The sequence below is a fragment of the Camarhynchus parvulus genome, chromosome 2 (assembly GCF_901933205.1).
Source record: "Camarhynchus parvulus chromosome 2, STF_HiC, whole genome shotgun sequence".
Lineage (NCBI taxonomy): Eukaryota > Metazoa > Chordata > Aves > Passeriformes > Thraupidae > Camarhynchus > Camarhynchus parvulus.
Window position 1 is genome coordinate 88,974,297 of NC_044572.1, and position 15,474 is coordinate 88,989,770.

The window sequence follows — 15,474 nt, forward strand, 5'->3', positions numbered from 1 at the left end:
ATCACATGTGGAACATATTACATCTAAACTTCTAAAATATACTTTACATTTCAGATGAAATTTGACAGTTTTGTTTTGATTTATAAAATCCTATTTAACTAGTGACTTATACTCTTCATAAAGTCCTATTTAATATGTGATTAACTTGGCAAATGAACTCAGCCTGGGTGTTTAACAGACAGTCCCTAAGGACCTGTACTTGGGGTGGAAGATTTTTAGGGCCTTTAGCTTATGGTGGCTATGCAGTGGATAGATTAAAAATTTGGATCTTCTAGATATATTGAAAAGCCTGTGTATTTACTGAGGCTTCCTCAGAGGTAAAGTACGTGAAGTTGTAAGAAAAACATAAAACTGCTATTGTTTACATGATGTCATTGTAGATTCTTAGTTTGCCTGTATGTAAATAATAATTTCATTTAATCGCATCCACGCTTCATAATACATACACACTATCACACAAAGTGAATATGCTCTTGCACCAAATTTACATTGTTAAAAACATTTTTAAAAGATGACACGCAAACTTACTCAAATGAACTGGCGGCTACGTAGACTGAAACCAGATTATTTCAGTCCAACCTGAGAGATGACCTGCACATTTTAGCTTTCTTCATCTAATGTCTTTAGTAGTATTTCCTGTCTTTCTACCCACTGAAGAGCTTTCAGCCACTGAGTTTTTGCAAGCATACATCCAGGACTTATAAATCACAAATTTCTTATCCAGCTTAATCAGGGTCTATGCAAAGATCCCTTGTTGTGCCCACAGAAAGCCTTTGACCACTTGAACAGCCATTTAGGAATCATTTGTGAAATTCTATTGTCTGTATGGATGTCGTTTTCAAATTACATTTCTGAGAATGCAATCCTCCTGCAGAAATTAAAAAGTTGTTCCTACTTACAATTCAAAATTCCAAGGGAAAAAAAATGAACTTTCCAAAACTTTCCAAAATGCAAATAAATAAATAAATAAATAAATAATAAAATAGAGAAAATATAATCAGTAACAGTGCAAAAAACTATTGCATGTATGATTTGACTTCTTTTTCACAAGAAGCAATTGACACCAATTGAGAGATGGGATTTTATAATAATTGGAAATATAGTTTTAACTTGGTAGAAACTTATGTACTATATTTTCAGGGTTTTAGGGGGAGAAAAGGGTGATCTTTTTAAAGCTAGACATCATAAAAACATTGTTTGATCAAGCTTAAAGTTATATATTTTCTGCTTTTTTTAAAGTTACTACATGCGTGCTATTCTGTTTTAATTTTATGGAAGGAATTTTCCCTGCATATGTATGTACGTATATATACATACATGTACATGTCTCCTCTGCTAGCATAACAAAGTAAAAAGGTGGGGGGGGACTTCACAGCAGAGCAATGTGTAACAGCTGCCTTCCTTTCTCTCAGAAAAGATATAAAGGATTGTTTTTCCTTTTACAGTGATCCCTTAAGTCATGGCAACCTTCTCCAGTTGCCATTAATTCGACACCCTGACAACTTAAAGACAACGGCAGCACATCAGATCTAAAAGGAATTGTGTCTAATTTTCTCTGCTAATGCATTGTATCTGCAGAACTGATACTAAAGGTAATTCTGCACATCATGTCTTGAAACCAGATACCGGGAGGCAATGATGAACAAATTGAAACCTCTTGTGGGAAAGAATTTGACCAAATCCTAGCATTCCGTAGACCATTCACATGAAATTGATAAGACTATTGTAAATCACTCCAGTGACTTCGAAGAGATGAAAGATATAGTCCTGCAATAGTAAATAAGCAATAGGAAAGGAGACATTTTATGGGAAAAAGCGAAGTTAATATTTGTGTTGTTCAGGGAAGATTGCAAATTACAAAACTGTGTTTTAAAATAAATATAGGCTAATAGTTTTCACAGCTGTTTCTTCCTCTTTAGCTTTATTTTAAGCACTGCAATTTCTGCAAACATGAATTATAAAGAAGGCTAAAAGTCATACTTTGTGTTCAGCATTGTCTTTTTTATCCAATTATGCATCTCTCTACATTCCCATATGAGAAAGGAAATGGCTTTTCCTTTTTAATACAGAACACAGAAAAGTTTTATAGCCTCAGTCTTGTCTCAGAAGTGAAATACAGATGAGACATCCTGAAATAAATACCACTGTGATGGCCTTTTCTGCCTACTTTTAATCTGTTCGTAGCTTTTCAGCATAATTAAGAACAGTAGCTCTTAATTGCCTCACAGGCTGGATCCAGAAGCCAAGAGAGTGCAGAATGATTTGAGGCACACCCTACACCAGGAGCAAGTAGTCTACAAATCATTTCATCATTAATCTAGAGGAAAGTGGGGAAGAGGCTAAAATGATAGTGCTGCTCTTCATCCTACACTCTACACCATCATGTTACAAGTCTTCAGAGACAGATTTTGTTGGCTCTAAGTTCAGAATTTAACACTGATACAAAGAAGGACTTTATATCATCAAGAATCTCAGTTTATGTGTTTGGAGTGGCTTGGTTTGTTTTCATTCTGGGTGGAGAAGAAAAAAACAAAGAAGATCTAAGGAAGGTAATATTGGCATTCTGCATATTTAAAATACTTTCAGTGCTCTCAATAAAAGATTTCCCAGAAATTTACATTAAGTATTATAAAGCTTTACCTTAAAACATGTAGCTTCTTAAAGTGCAAATTAATTTAGAGATTTGCTGGGCTTAAAGTAAACCAGTAGTATGCAAGATTCCAGTATAGTTCAATTGGCATACACATTGTTTATTAAACAGCCAGAAAATAAACAAATGGCAAGTACAGCCAGGTGCCTCTAACAATCATTTTCCTCCTCTGAAAACAATCAACTAAGTTTTCATTTGGTAAAAAAATATTTTTTGTTTCAAATAAGAATTGCTCATTTCTAGTATCATAAATCTTCTTTACTACATACAAGCGAAGCCACATTCTGTAATTTAGCACCATATTTAACACTCTGTATAGCACACTACTGAAAAAAACCACAAAATTAATAGTAGCTTAACTTTTACTTGGGTCATGCTTACAGTAACACATATTTTCTCTTAAATGGTTATGTTTTTCTGTAGGGGAAAAAAAGTTATTTCTAATTGAAACTAGTAAAATATATCACTCAACTAATTTCTGGAATTCAGAAATACATATTTACATTACAAAAGGTAAAGGTCAGTTTACTTAGATGATTCTATGGGTTTCTTAGATATCTTTGTTGCATGTTTTCATAGTCAATCACATTTCACAGTGGTTTTCAGTAATATTTCTCAAAATTCCTCATGTGATTTCCCATGAAAAGGGAGGATCTAATTGGATTTTTAATCCTTAGCTAATCAAGCAACACATTGCATATACTGTTTTAGGTAGAAACTGAGAAGTTCTTTCCACTGCCCTATTATAACAAGGCAAGTTTGGATGTAACTTGAAGCAGGAGAAAAATAACAAGGTAAAGTCCCAATACTGTATAGATGTTACATGAAAACAATACTCTCCTTTCTTTAAACTGCAGCCAGTGCATAGCCTTTGATGAAGCTCTGGAATAATGGAGTGCCATGGGCTATTTTCTTCTGGTTTCTATAGCTCAATACAGGGCTTGTCTCTTCTGTTTGTTTTCAGCTAATTGCCTCAAGATCTAATAAGTTAGTGATGATGTATGCTGAGCACCAGTGACCCCTTGCCAAAAGAAATATTATGTCGCACCAAAGTTTAAGGAGCTAGGTTTTTATCAGCCAAATATCTTTTCCCTGAAAGGCTCTAATTTCCACTGTGTAGGTTGTAAGTGGCGTCCATGATTGCATTGGTTTTTTTTTAGATGGCTAAGACAGAAATAATACTTGAGGGGAAAAGCCACTGTGGAGGCCAAATGCTAACCTACATGTGTGCTCTTACTTATTGCTGCATGATTTGGGTATTTTTTATTGAATATTGCAATTCAGCATACCTCAAGGGAAAAAAACCACTTAAGAAGTGATCAATGTAAGAGAACATTCAACTTAAATTGGATATTTACTCAGGGTTTTCTCTTTGCACATAATTTTAATGCCCTTATTCAAAATGTTACTTATTTTCCTATTCTTAGAGCAAAGATGTCCAGGAAAAGCAAAGACATTAGCAGCTACTACTAATTATATTGAAAGTTAACTTCTAGAGATAATTAATAAAATATTGTTTAGGTACATTTTGATATAGATAACTGCATTGAATAATATTACTTGGATTTCAAGTTAAAATTAATTTTCCTTTTTGAAAATCAAGACATTGTTCTTGCACAGTTGAGGTATATCAGGAGCAAAAACTTTCAAGGAACGTTCCTGCTACTCTTCAGCTTCTATTTTAATGGAAGCAACACCCTACTGGCAAGTAACTCCTTACCCTTGTCAACAGGAGGCACTGAAAGCAGGTTGTGCTTTGACCTCAGGGTGAAGCTAGGGAATACTTGCTGGGTTGATCCAACAGTTATTTCACCATTTTTCTCCACTGCTTGCTTGTACACACTCTGCTGCCCCATTCTTTGCACTCTGATGTTTGTGCAACTATTGAGCTCACTGATTTCTCTTCCTGGCAGAGAACTAACTCCCCAAGGAAAGCAAAAAGACATTTTTTATTTTCTATCATGTTAGACAGCTGACTCTGCAACTCACCAGAAGGAAAGACATTGAAGATGGAAGGAGGAGTAGGCATATTTTTTAAGTTTCAAAATGCTGTGGAGCTGCACCCATACAAACCTTCATTGCTTTGGTTCCACCACCTCCACTCCCCAATGCACCATGCCTGGAACATTTTGTGCACTGGTTTTTCATTTTGGTCCAGTGGTGCCCTGTCTTAGAGAACTGATCTCTGTAAAATATCAGGAAAAAGAAGCTTTCTCATTAATGTTTGTTTCACACAACACGACGTATGGGATATGATCCCAGTTCTTTCCTGGAAATGAAGAGATATGATCTATTTTTCAATACTCAGGTGAATGCACAGACAGGCTGCAAAGCATGACAGCATGAGCAGGTCACACCCCCTGATCCAATCACATTTCGTAGGAATGGTGAAATGTGCACTGCATCAGAGGCTGGAAGCCAAATCTGAAATTATTTTGCCTCAGAATTGTGATTTCACTATTTCTGATTACTGAAATTATCTGTTACCCCGCACCACATGGTATGCAGCACAAACAATCACAACCACAGCTTCTGCACATAAATCGTAGGCTTTGGTGCAGACAATCCACAAGAAGAGGAAGAAATGAAACACAGGTGCCCTACATCCTGTGTGTATGCTCTGATCACAAAGCTGTTGGATAACAGGCGCCAATTGCTATTTGTTGCATTTGTGGCCCTTCGCAGTGGGCCAAATCATTACATGTTCCAGAAAAATGTCTACTACTCTGGGTGTAGCAGGGGGAGGAAATATGAGCCTGAAAGCTCTCCAGTATTACCTGAGTGCCTAAACTGCCAGTGAATCGCTCGAGAAGGGGCAGTTCTTGCAGGGCCCAGGGACAGGCAGTTCAATGTGAAGGCATCTGAACTCATAAGAAAAAACAAACCTATGGATTTTGGATGGCTCTGGGGTCAGGTGGCAAATGAGAAGGAATGTTGAGACTTGATATGTTGGATTTAAGCAAGAAGCTTTTTAAGTCTTATGCCTTTTAGAGCATAGTCAGATGCTGCAGTGTCAGGAGAGAGGTCCAAGAAAAATAATAAACCAAAACATTTAAATTCTAGGTGAGCTGCAAGCAAAACAAAAGCAAAAAAAAAGGCAATATTTTATTTAAATTTGTGACTATATCAGATAGTATCAAGAGTTCTTATCTAATTTTAAATGGGAAGTGGGGAAACTTCTGGGATTTATGAATTAATATCAGGAAATTGGTTGAAACTAATGAAAAGTAATGAATAATGTATAATGAAACAAATGAGTGGCCATGACATGATAGTAACAAAGGCGAAATTGCGCACATCACAATTCTCTGCTTTACAAGGAAATAACAGAAATATATTAACTTGCACTTTCAAAATACCTATCATTGCTTTTGTATGATATTTAAGCAGTCATGAGGTGAGAGGTCACGTGCTGCTTTTGGTTTGAAAATAGCTAAAAGTTAGAATCTAGGTATAATGGTGTTTTTTGATAGAGAGTAGTACATTAATAGCTAGGTATCTCACACTTCCTAAACCAACAGCATTTTAATATCAGTGGGAAAAGCAAGCACAATAACTTGAGGGGGCTTTCGTTTGCCACAGGATTTTTAATCTCTTTATAATGCTGTGATCACTCCTACTATATATATATATATGTACAAACACGATTTTCAGTAGAAAGGGTTAAGAAATGACATGAAATGACATGCGAACATTTGCAAATGCCAGTGCTCTTTATATTGGTCAAAATTAGAGAAGACTTTGAGGAGCTTCACAGGGACTTATTGAAGCAAGTTAAGTCGGCAGTTTGATGGTAGTTAAGAGCCAGTGTCTTCCTAATGAAAAGAAATATACTCTGGAGAGAATAATGTAAAGTCAATGAGATTGATGCATGTGCTTAACTTAAGTGCATATTTGACTGCCTTGCTGAATAAGGATGGCATTACATTCTTAAAGTTAATTTGCAGCTGTACTCACTGAATCCTGAAATCTTAATGACTCTTAACTATTAAAACTGTTCCTCATTTAGAGTAACACTGCATTTTCCCCCTTTTTTAGGACATTATGTCATGAAAAAATTAATCGAATTAACAATTTATTGTGTAATCACAGAAATGTTTTTAAATAAGAAATTACTATTTTAAAAAATTACATTTAGAATTTTATCAGCTATTAGCTGCACAGGAAGGCCTATAGGAATCTCTCCAAATCAGCAGAACTGATTCCAGGGTAAAAAATAAAATCCACCAAAATGTCCAATTTTCTAGAGAGCACAGTATATACATTTATTTTTTCTGACATATTATTCCCTCTTGTTTTGGATTAAATGCCCAATGTAGCATTTATTTCTTCCATTATTTTATGATAGTGCTAAATATGTATTGTTCCGTACTTGAGAACAAGTTGGCAATATAATAGACTAGCATGAAAGAAATAAAAAAATATGCTGCATGTATGAGTCTTGATTATTTGAAACATTGTTTTGTGTAATGTGATTTAACCCCTTTTCTGATTGAGATCATGTTTGCTATTCCCTTTGTTTAAAATATGTCTACGAATTCTATTTCTACTGCAAAAATAAATGATGAATTATTTATATATACCAATTATTTATTATCATTTATGCAAAGCTTGTCATATTATGCATGCATAAGGGGATTAAATCACTGTTAACCCATAATGCCTTTAGGGGCATTATATGATAGGCAAAAGGTTGCTTATGTTTACTATTGTAGATAAACATATACATTAAGAACATACATATTGTTTATACAAATTGCCAAGTTGAATATCAGTTCTGTTAGGAAAATTAAGTGTTTATTGAGCTATTTGGTTTCTAAATAATGATCAACTAATCTATTTAATGCACTATACTTTCTCTAGCTTGAAAATATGAGTTTTTTCAACTAATGATACTCAAGTTGAATTTAGTTCAAACCTGTTTAATGGAAGTAGTGTAAGAATGCACTCAAATATTTTCTTTTCTTTCATTGTTCCTCCTGAGGCAGTCTCTTCATCAGCTAATGATGCATTATTACACTTTACTATTAAAATAAGTCAGTACAATCTACAAAATGTTAAAAGAATGTGTTTTTCTATTATTCCCTGTAATCACTATGAAATATAAGGCAAATCCTTAAACAGATGGAAAGACTTGCTTTAAGCAAGTACAAAATGGAATCACATTTTTGCAGTCTATGCGCCAAACTTTTGTTTAGTAGTACAGCAATAAATCTTATGTTTTGACATCACACTGTAAAAAATATATATATTTTTACATTTGCATAGAAATATTTTTTTCAACTTTAATAACCAAACAGATGCAAGTCTCTGATCAAGCTATTCTTGTTCTCATCTTTTCTTCTCCCTGTTTAGCAAGAAACATGTTGGTTCCTTTACCTATCCCAGTTCAACTCCCGCAGCAACTTAATATGTTTCTGTTCTGTCCAGAGCCTACAAGTCCTGAGGATCTGTTGTTTTAGCTGCTGTGGCTCTTTAAAGCCTCTCCTAAGTAGCAAGCACAAACACACAGCAGCATATCTTGGAATTGAGAAAATAATGGGTCCTGTGGCAACAGAGCTGAGGCCAGGTGGTTAACTGATCTTGACCAACTCATTTGAGAGAAAACCTGTAACTGTTATCGTATGGAGATTAGGAAAAGGTCAGGTCAGATAAGCAACATCTTTTCCTAATTTAGATAGACAGTGACGAAATCAAAGGTTGCCATTGTCTTCAGCAGAGTTTCTAACTGAACACTGCAGGCTTGATTCATGAAAACCTTCGTATATCCCTAGATCAAACTGGGAAGAAGTCCTCCAAAAAAGTAAATTCTTAAGGTTTAGCCATGCCCACCTGCTACTGTTAACCCGTCCTGAAGCCTCATGTAAGCCCAGGAGGTGATTTACATGCTACATACACTTTTAGGGATCCAGAGGCTTCAGCCCTGAATCCAAGCCAAGCACTTTATGAAACTTAGCCCTACAAGCAGCCTCTTTTTCACATGGCAGATTAGTGCTATTAAATCCTAACTTTCACTAAATGCAAGTGCAGCCCTGTTTTAGCCAGCTGCACTGAAGCAACATACTTTAAGACTCTCCCCTTGTTTAGGCTGATTTGATATCAGAACAATGTGCTGGTTTATACTGACTTATTCTGATTTAAACCAATACAAGTGAGATCAAAATCAAGTCCACTGACTGTAAAAAGCCAAAGAATGTATTAAAAGAAAATGTAGTTTGAGGGCAAGTAAAATCTCTAGCTTGTTTTTTTAATTAATATTTTCTTTTGTGACATAGCCCCAGGCATCCAAATATACATTCTTCTAATCCCACTTGACCTCAACACAAATGTTTATGCCAAGGGTGTTCTCATGTTCCCAAGACTGGGGTTTAGGATAATGGATTCTACCAAAGGGCATTCTACATTTTCCTTCTTTCATTCTCAACCACCTTTCCATCCCCATTTTAATCCTGATTCTCCTCTCTTCCACAGATATGGTCATGCATAATATTCCTATAGATACCAGACTAAGGGCCATGCCTACTACATTTAGTACTAATAAATGCCTTTTACCTCCTAGCTACTGGGCTAAAATAAAAGAGGTTCTGTTTCTCTGTATACATCTGGGTTCTGTGTATATGTTGCTGCTGTTTTATTTCTGTTGAATTTCTGGTCCATGAAGTCAAATTCATTACTTAATTCAGAAAGAGTGAGAAACAAAAATTTTTAAAATTAATTTGCTGACAGACAGATCTTGAAAGAGGGAACGTTCTCAATTCTTTTTCTTTCAGCTCACGGTACAAATTTTGTAAAAGACAAATCTAAAGTAACACTGATGTCAGAAGTGAGCAGACTAGAATTTTATTCTATGTTAATGGAGTCAAAAAGGAGCATATGAGATTTTTTTGTGGGCAGTTCTGATTAATTCTTTGTCTGTAAGTAATGCAGATCCATACTGAAATTACATTTATAAAATTAGTCAAATAGCATACAAAAATATTGTCACTCGTATTTATTAACATAAATAAGCTTTCTTTGAAAATTTGACTAATGAAAATTAGTGACAAAAAATTAAGCTCAAACTTCTGCACCTGCAAGCGCTTTGAAATGTTCCCATTGTTATGCTATAAAAAAGCAATGCCATATTTTAGTAATATTACTTCTAATTGCTTAACTTTAGTTTGAGATGTAAAACCCTTTCTGGTGCACTGTTTTTTACTGTTCAAAGAAGCCAAATAAGACCACAGTAAAGTGAATTGGTCCAAAGCAAAATGCTTCAAAGCATTTTAAGCTTTACTTAAAAGAAAAGTCCCTATTAACTTTTTCTGCCAAAGTTTATATTTTAAATTTGTTTTGTTAACACTTGTAATGAAATGACATTCACAAAATGACATTCACAAAATAACATAACTCAGATTATTTTTAAGAAAGAATTTCAGTGGTAAAAGGGAAAGATAAAGAGCCAATAAATGTAAAAATTAAGTTTTGTCAAGTACATAGAGGAAGAATTCACTATTTTATCACCTTTTTATCCCTTTTCTTTTAATCATGTTCCTTTAATAAAATTTTTATGAGACATTTAGCATCACTATAACCAAAGTTTTTATATTTATTTGCTTTAAAAATAAATATCATCTAATCAACATTATAGATCCAGAATATGATTGTGGTTTGTTGTGGTAGCTTACCTTCATGACAGCAAGATAGTTTAAGAACTGTAGGAGGATTAATTTAGGAGGGTTAATTCTAACCCTTTTACTAATCCTTCTAACTGTAGGAGGGTTAATTCTACTTTGCAGAAAAATATTAGCAGAAAATTCAACAAATAACTTCAATAACTACAAATAACTGCAATAACTACAAATAACTACAATAACTACAGCTAAAAAATAATAAATTCAACACCTGAAAAGAAGGTAAGGAATCAACAAACAAAAGTCAAAGTACAATTCACTGAGTCAGCAATTGCTTCTGTAATTTCTTTAAGTTATCCTTACTTGGGATTTCTGGTAATGGAGTCTACAGAGAAAGCTACTGAACTTCACATTATTTGAGCTTGGAGCTATTGCTGTTTCTAACCTGCTTTTCCAAAATGGATTGCTAATAGGCACTTATCAGAAGTAGCTCCTGGACGTTTTGCCCTGAACAAGGTAAAACATCTAAATATCATATTTTGATTCATCATTACCCTATAATTCTTAAAAATAAACACTTTAAGGTTTTGACAGTGGATTATGGGGCAGAAATAAGTTTAAAACTGTTGCAAAATACAAACAGGTTGTAGTATGTAAAACACAATTCCCCATGTAGTCATATACACATACACTGATATTCATTCCCTGAATCCTAAAGTAATTTAAAAGGATAATTAGTGTGTAGTGCCTGAATTGGTTCCTCAGAGGGTTAGTGTCCACCCTGTTTGTCACTGTTTCTTGCCTAATCCTGCCTAATGAGGGTTTATGTTAACATGGCTAAGCACTTGCAGATATGCACTACCAAGCTAGCTAAGCTTAGAGAAGACATGCTGTTCAAATGTCACTGCCTTTGGCTATCATGCTATAAGATACTAATTATTGCTTATTATGTTTTTTATTCAAAAAGCTGCCATTTGTACTTGTTTGTAGACCCTTGTTGTTCTTAAACAGCTAACAAGTAATGTCTGTGTTTTTCCTAGAGTTACACTTTTTAATTTCCTTATTCTTTCTTTTGTTAAGAATTCTCTCAGTGGGATGAAATACTTTTGATTTATTGCTTTAAAGCATTTAGAGCAACTTAAGTGAAACTTCACTGAAAATCATACTAAAGTTCAAACAATAACAAATATGTGTATATTACATATATGTTGGGGACCTGAGTTGTGTTTGAGTTTCTCTTTTTGGTTTGCTTTTTTTTTAATCAGCTTGCTGTCACCTCGTGAGAGCATTGCAGTATAAAATATTAGTTCTGGTTTTTCAGGTCTGGGTTAGCAGTTTTCATTTCAAAGAAAAAATTACTTTTTTTTTCCTGTTTTTTTCCCTGTTTTAGAGGCTACCAGACCCTGTACAGCATTAAACATCACAGTCAGATCTTTTCTCTCTGGCTAGTTGTGATTGTCCTTTGCAGGTAGGAAGGCATCCTACTAGAGTCTGAAACGAGAGGTCAGTCTTCAGATCTGAGATTTGCTTCGAGTCTTTTTCATTTGAGAAAGGTGAAGATTCACTCCTGTTATAATTGCCTACATTAGCTGCTTCTACCCTGCTGCTAGAAAGCAGTCTCAGGAGTGCACCCGAGCAGCTGACTCACATGTACTCTCCCTTGCACACCACTGCCTGTCAGGCTGCCTAGGGCCAGCCTGCAGGCAGCCCATGAGCAGCCTGTTTGGGCATGTCTGGAGCAGCTCTCGGCTACCAGGCACACCGAGGATGGAAGGTCCTGACCACTGCCTGCCCTCAAAATGCAGCACAGATATATCAGGGAGTTCCTTGTCACCAGTTCAACACCAGGCAGGTGTCCTGGTGTGGCTGCTGGGTAGCCCTTGCCTTCCAAAGGGAGAATCCTCCTGCATGCTGAATTGCCCTGCCCAGGAAGGAGCACAGCTCGTGCACGGGGCATCCACCTGGAGTGCCATCACTGAGGGCAAAGCAAATGAGGGCAGTGAGGCAACAGCACCAGAACCCCCAGACCTTTTCCCTGCCTGGGACTGGGCCTGGCTTCCTCTTGCTCAGTTCCTCCTGTTCCCTGCCTTAACATCCTGAACAGCTCTATTTGCTGTCAGTAAAGCAGATATCATTGTGATTCACCAAATTCGCAGTGCATGGGTTTGTACATATGTGCTTAAGTCAAGCCCATAATCCCAAAATAAATTAGCCTGAGTGCTTACATTTTCAACCAGCTAAGTCTTTGGGTGTAGCACTGCTTTACACTGTAATATGGATAAAATATATCTGTATCTCAGACTTTAATAGGGAACCTTGTGAAACTCTACAGTTTCTCGTTTCTCTGCAGAGTAGTGTTGTTGTGGCTGAGGTAAACAGTTGTACATGCCCCAACATTTTGCTTGGTTTCATCACGTCTGTCACTTAAAAATTGGTGTGGCATCAGTATCCAACTAAAATTCAGCCAAGGTATGCTGCAAATCTTTCTGAATCTTCCTCTTCCTTCCCAAAAATATGTTAAAAGCAAAATGAAAAATGAAATATGAGAGTTCACTGATGTGTTTTCTATTCTAAAACATACTAGTTATATAAGACTCAACTAAAAAGTGGGAAACATCAGTATAACTTACTAATAATGACAATTTCCATTTCTCTGTTAAAATATTTTTCCTTGGCTAGACTACATTCATTAAACTTGATGTTGTTTTGAGACCTGCTTTTAAAGAATTCCAGACAAAACTCCTTAAGTCATTTTTATGGGTTGTTTTTTTCTTGTTTGTTTGTTTTGTTATTGTTTAGTTTTGGGTTTGTTTGTTTGTTTTCCTAGAGGAAGAAATATTCTTAGACAATTAATCTAAACAGAAACTCATGTTAGAATGACCCTACAGAATAAGTAATAACTATCTAATACTAAAGCTGGCATCCCTATAATTGTTACAGTAAAGAATTTCACCTTTGTAACTTTTAACAAGACAATAATAATGATCCTGGTGTCAGCAGAACTTTCATGTTGTGTCTGATAGAAGGGTGACCATGGCAGCATCCTGTTTCTGACAATGGCTTGGGGATTCTCAGAAAAAGAAAGGAGCCAGTTCTGAGATAACTTCTATCTATGGTACCACTCATCCTCTGGAAACCAGTGGTTTGCTGAGGTAGACCTATTAATGCAACATGTTTACAAGTCCTTCAGTCTGCTTATTTGGAATAAATGTGTCCTTTCGGAGTATGTTAATACTTTTGGCTTCCTTGGGATCAGAATTGTGGCAAAAAAAACCAATTGGCAGTCAGAATAAGAGCGCTGCCAGAAAATTTCACCCAAAATATTTCAGTGCAAGCTATAGTATTTTATAGTATTTAATAGCTATTTATTAGCTATAGTATTTTATAGTATTTTATAGTATTTAATATTTTAGGATGCTAGCATTGTATGTGAAAAATAGAGTTGCTTGCCTACCAGATGGGTATGTGAGGGAGGAGGATTCAGCATATTGAAACACTTCTGGTACTCTCAGCTTCCCTCTCTTCTTCAAACTGGAAGATTATTTTTAAGGAGTGAGACTATTCTTCTTTTGGCTACTGTCTGGAAACAGATGCCTTCAACAATGATTTCTACAGCTGTTTCTTTAATCGTGCATCTCAATGTAAGGGAAGAAAAAATTGGCTGTATGTAAGGATGGAAATCTATTGAGAAAACTTCCCAAGAATACACCTCTACATCCTTTACATGTTATCCACTGAAAATTTGGGTTTTTTTCAGAAGATAACTGCTCTGCTTCCAGTTCCTAGAGTGTTACACCTACTAGATGGAATATAGCTTCCTCAGCTGCCAGAGCACATCTCTGCTAGACAAAAGTAAGAGTCCCATTGAGCTTGCTTGGGCTAGAAGCCACAAAAGCTATTTTCTGCTGTATCAGTCCTTCAGTGACTTGTAATTACTGAAAGCTGAATCCAGTCCATTTTTAATTTATTTAAATCACTTAATTTCATTATATCATAGACAAATTACAGGAACTGTTACTGTTTTGGCCACACAAAACTGTCTGTGGCCAAGATATACAATGCTTCTCCAATTTGTCTCCAAGGGAATTTAATTAATTGTGAAGTGGGCAATATGGCAAACACTGGAATTTGTATTAATCATTAGCTCAGTAAAAAGTTCAAATCCTGCTCCACTCATCCTGACCAGAAAGGACCAGAAGGCTGTTGCAGAACAAAGGTACAAGCTCCTTTGCAGCTGCTCCTTCTGCATTAGTGAAATTCACAGTTCTGATTTCTAGTGCATAAGGTCATTTATCAGTAAAATGTGCACCAGGATTGATCCACTGGTCCAGTTACCCTTCCAAGCACCCCAAATATAAAAGCAGTTGATTTTTGCTGTCCCACAGTGTCCCCAGCAAATCAATTTATTCCTTCATCTTGCCACACAAAGAAGTCCCATTGGGACTTCAGAGGATAAGGAGCAGAAAAAAAGAGAAAGGGCAAAAGAGGGACATACTATAATCACAAGAGGTAACCTTGGACTGTTAGAGATTATTTTAAAGCCATGATTTTTTGAGCGAAAATCTATCTCTACAATGGACACTTCACACAATAATTGACAAATTCAGTAGCAATTTCACACAGTTCTAGTCATCAGTCATTTGAAATGTACAACTACAGCATTCTACTGCTAATGAGTTTTAAGTGCATAATAAGTCAATTTGATTGACAGGCCTTGACCAATAATAAAGTAAATTTTTACAGTTGAAATAAATGTTTCTACCATTGCATACATTCATTAATTTCAACTGTAGAAAAAGAATCATGTTTTAGCAGCATGATAGTCATAAAACAAATATGATATCACTTTGAGGCACATGCTCTTAAAATAAGCTTTTAAATGGTTCTCTTTAGTAAGTGGACATATGAATTAAACCTGTCAAGACAAACAGGTTTATGCAACCAACTAAAAACTCAGGCATCTACCCACCAGGTTTGCATGTGCTGCTTACATAGATTGTGTTCACAAATGAGTTTAGCAACTTATCTAAGAATACAGATGAAGATTGAAGGCTGGATTGAGGTCTCTTTAAAACCTCACCCTGAATGTAATATATTTAATAAAGCTGAATTTCCTGGGGAACATGAAGTATGGCAACAATATCATGCATTCCGGTTACTTCCATGGTAGGATTTTCAGTAGCACACAGTAAGGACTGAAAACCAGATTGC